The sequence below is a fragment of the Sinocyclocheilus rhinocerous genome, unplaced genomic scaffold (genome assembly GCF_001515625.1).
Source record: "Sinocyclocheilus rhinocerous isolate Xijiao unplaced genomic scaffold, SAMN03320098_v1.1 scaffold1499, whole genome shotgun sequence".
Classification (NCBI taxonomy): domain Eukaryota; kingdom Metazoa; phylum Chordata; class Actinopteri; order Cypriniformes; family Cyprinidae; genus Sinocyclocheilus; species Sinocyclocheilus rhinocerous.
Genome location: NW_015650016.1, coordinates 422,107 through 426,531, shown reverse-complemented (window position 1 = coordinate 426,531; position 4,425 = coordinate 422,107). Strand labels below are relative to the sequence as shown.

The 4,425-nt window shown below is 36.2% G+C and overlaps 1 protein-coding gene across 1 annotated transcript in view; it reads right to left on the bottom strand.

Annotated features, from left to right (window-relative positions):
* Nucleotides 1-4,425, bottom strand: part of shank2a (SH3 and multiple ankyrin repeat domains 2a) — a 25,143-nt gene that overhangs the window by 9,866 nt on the left and 10,852 nt on the right. The window lies entirely within an intron of this gene.

The following is a 4,425-nucleotide window of genomic DNA, read 5'->3' as shown; positions in this document are numbered from 1 at the left end:
ACACACACAGACACAGACACAGACACACACACACACACACACAGAGAGAGAAGACAGGTCAGCTGAAGAGCAGCCCATAATAAATCCATGAAAATGATAGTGTGGGTGTTAGGACCAAAGATAACAGGTTTTATTTTAAAGATAATAAAGAAAACATGTTTCTGTTGCACAATATATAGACTGACACATCGGAGGTGGTTATAAGTTGTCTATAGTACTCTTGTATATAGTACTTTCTTAAAAGCAGCTCAAGCCTCGTTTACGAATTCAAAAAATATCATTTTAAAACTAGTATCAGAGGCTTGAGATACTGACACGCAGTTACTAGAGAGAGACTTTGAGTTTTAATGTCATCTGTAATACCTAATCAATTACTTAGAGAACAAGAAGAAAACATTAAACCTACAAATTAAAAATAAAAGTTCCCTGATCATCAGGTTCACATATTAAATAACACCCCATACATCGCAAAAAGACTTGGCATCATCATATCATTAAGCTGCTTCATATCATAAATCCTTCTCTCGGTCTGCTCCTTCTCTTCATTCTACCTTATTTGGGCACGTACACCATAATGCTAACTTTGCCACACCATATACAGGATTTAATTAAACCACTTTTAAATGTATTTATTTTTTAAATATTTATGTATTTTAAATAAACCATGCTTGATTAAAAGTGTCTATAAACTACACACTCCAATTTTTTCTTTAAAAAACACGAAAAAACATAATCTTCATAATAATAATGCATGCATCGTGTCTGTTTGTGGCGTTGATTCTCCACTGAAGGTCTCCCACCTTCTCTGTAATGGGTTTTTCATTCCTTTCTGGGAAGAACCTGATTCATACATCATTGTCCATTTAATGTCTCTTACATCCTTAAGATGTTGATAATTGATGTTTTTTACACAAACTCTAGAAAGTGTGTTTTTGCTTAAAAATCAGTTCCAGATTGCCCATGGAAGTCACATTTCTTGCATCTTCCTGCCAGTCATCATTCTTCATAAACACATATCATTCAGGAAAATGGGTAAAACCTCCAGCAACGCAATTATCAACAGAGAACATAGTCTCAAGATCATCGAGCATCCGGTGGATGAAGCGCTCAGACCTGAAGCCATCAAACTTACAGTGTGGTTTTCCAGCTCGGTCCACTGTTCAGATGGCATATCCAGGAGATTTCAGGATTTCAGGAGACTCCAGAAGATTCCAGGAGATTCCAGGATTTCAGGAGATTCCAGGATTTCAGGAGATTCCAGGAGATTCCAGGATTTCAGGAGATTCCAGGATTTCAGGAGATTCCAGGAGATTTCAGGAGATTCCAGGAGATTCCAGGATTTCAGGAGATTTCAGGAGATTCCAGGATTTCAGGAGATTCCATGAGATTTCAGGAGATTCCATGAGATTCCAGGATTTCAGGAGATTCCAGGATTCCAGGAGATTTCAGGAGATTCCAGGAGATTCCTGGATTTCAGGAGATTCCAGGATTAAGGATAGACCACAACACAGCGTTCGGCAAGCTAACACAACACTTTGGTGAAAAATAGTTAGTCCTTCCAAGGACGACTCATTTCTCATCCACGCTCATCCTTCTGGTTTTACGCAGCAGCACATGCGCCACTTCCATGCACTGCTGATGCCGATAATATAAAAGATTGTGCTACTTGAAAATAAAAAAATAAAAAACACTATCCTGAAATGAACGTCACTTAGTCCTTGACCTCTGTCCTGAACCAGAAGATAAAGGACAGCAGCTTTTAACCATTGCTGTTCTGATCAGAAGAACTATAATTATGCATTTAACAGAATCTTTTGAATATCTTCTATTATATTTCTCGGAGAATCCAGTCTATTTATGCCAAAGTGTATGAGCAATAAGATGATCAGGACATATGTGACCCTGGAGCACAAAACTAGTCATAAAGGTCAATTTCTCGAAATTTAGATGTATACATCAGCTGAAAGCTGAATAAATAATCTTTCCATTGATGTATGGTTTGTTAGGATCGGACAATATTTGGCTGAGATACAACTATTTGAAAATCTGGAATCTGAGGGTGCAAAAAAATCTAAATATTGAGAAAATCATCTTTAAAGTTGTTCAAATTAAGTTCTTAGCAATGCATATTACTAATCAAAAATTAAGTTTTGATATATTTACGGTAGGAAACTTACACAATATCTTCATGGAACATGATCTTTACTTAATATCCTGATTTTTGGCATAAAAGAAAAATCAATAATTTTGACCCATACAATGTATTGTTGGTTATTGCTACAAATATACCCCAGCGACTTAACACTGCTTTTGTGCTGCAGGGTCACGTATACGACAGCTGGGGAATCAGCTGCTTCCATTTAGTCTTTACAAGAACATCCTACTAACCACTGCTCGTTCTTCATTTAATATTCACTTTTTCCGAGATGAACGTCCTCTACTATTGCCATAATGTATACTATTGCCATAATGTTTTTTTTTTGCCATTTAAGTTTGGCTGATGATGCCCCTTCACAGACATCCAGATCTTCCTTTAACTCTCCAGCATCCTAACTATAGTCTAATGGTAATATCATCTGTCTTCTCACTTACAGAAACACCTGTTAATTTAGTTCTTCATAAACACAGTAAGATCTCTACTGAGTCCTCTCTTCATCTGAACTGGTACCCTTGGTAAACCACCTCCTATATTAACCAGCATCTGACCAATACATAAATAAAGAAATCCTCCAAACTCATAGCACTCATAGCACACACACAATCTGATTTAGAGAAAACAGACCAGCATCAACATTATACATGTCTCTTATTGAAAACTAATGATCATAAATAGACCTTTTGGGTGTACCGTACTGTATGTTTTGTCTTTATGTATTCACAAATCAAGAACTAAGTCTGTTTGCCCAATACTTAGATCATATGGTAACAACAACAAGGTTGTTTTTGTTGACATTAGCTCATGCATTAGTTGCCTCTATGCAGCATTATTTAATGCAAGGAATATGTTTGTGTGTTTCGAGTTTATGTATTTATAATGTTGAGAGATAACTATGTTCAGCGTATACACTTATCCTGAAGGTTCACAAAAGTGCATAATAAGAAATACTCCTTCTAAGGTAAATCATGTTAGCTAGGAGCTCACAAACATCACAAACACGTCAGCTGATGTTCAAATGGTCTCCACTCTACAGAGTTTCACTAAAACACTTTTAAGTAAGTTTAATAAAGTGCTGTTCATTGAGCAAAAGTGTTGTTGATTGTTAATGATAACTAATGCATTAAGTAATGTTAACACATAGCATGCACTTTGAAATGAATATAAACCAAGATTAATGTTGTAAAGACATTAGTTCACATTAACAATTTACATTATAGATGTTAAAAAATGTACCGGATAGCAACAGCTGCTGTATAAGCATGTTGCCCAATATCCAATATTAATAAAAGCAATCTTACTGTAAAGTATTACGTTTGTTTATTGACCCTAAACAGCACCAGTGTCTATTACAGGACACATGCAGCACAGTACCGAGTCTCTGGGAACCCAAACACAGCATGACATTAAAATTCAAATCCTTTCACGCAGCAGGATTTTGAGGGAAATCTGAGAGTTACGTAATGCTTGGAGCAATCAGTGTTTTCTCAAGAACACAGGATCAGAACCGGGATCAATGAAAATCTGGGGAAAATCCTCTGGCCACGCTTACAGTGACTGAAGAGACGCCTGAACGACAGTCGAAAGAGTTTGTGACATGAGGAGAAACATCTTAACATTACATAAGAGAAGAGCCGAGTCGCTCCACAGACGCTTCAAACAGAGACGAGCGCCTCGATCCTCACAGAAAAACATGACAGAACAGCAGCTGCACTATTTACCAGACAACATCCCTATCCTCGGAAACTCCAGTGTTCTTGATTTTTAAGACGTTGAGAAATTAAGAAGTGAAGTGGCATCGCGTGTGTTTTCATTTTATACACCATCCGCTCTCACACATAAACATTTCAATTCACAGCATTAGTGTGTTTGGAAAGAATGCAGTAAATGTCTGATACTTGGATATAATATTCTCCAATCAAAAAAAAAACTACCACTGGTGCAAGACATGAGTGAAATGATTTCATAAATAAATAAATACATATAAAGTGCATATATACTGCAATGCAATATATATGTGACCCTGGACCACAAAACCAGACTTATGTCTCAATTTTTCAAAATTGAGATTTATGCATCATCTGAAAGCTGAATAAATAATCTTTCCATTGATGTATGGTTTGTTAGGATAGAACAATATTTGGCTGAGATGCAACTATTTGAAAATCTGGAATCTGAGGGTGCAAAAAAATCTAAATATTGAGAAGATCATCTTTAAAGTTGTTCAAATGAAGTTCTTAGCAATGCATATTACTAATCAAAATTAAGTT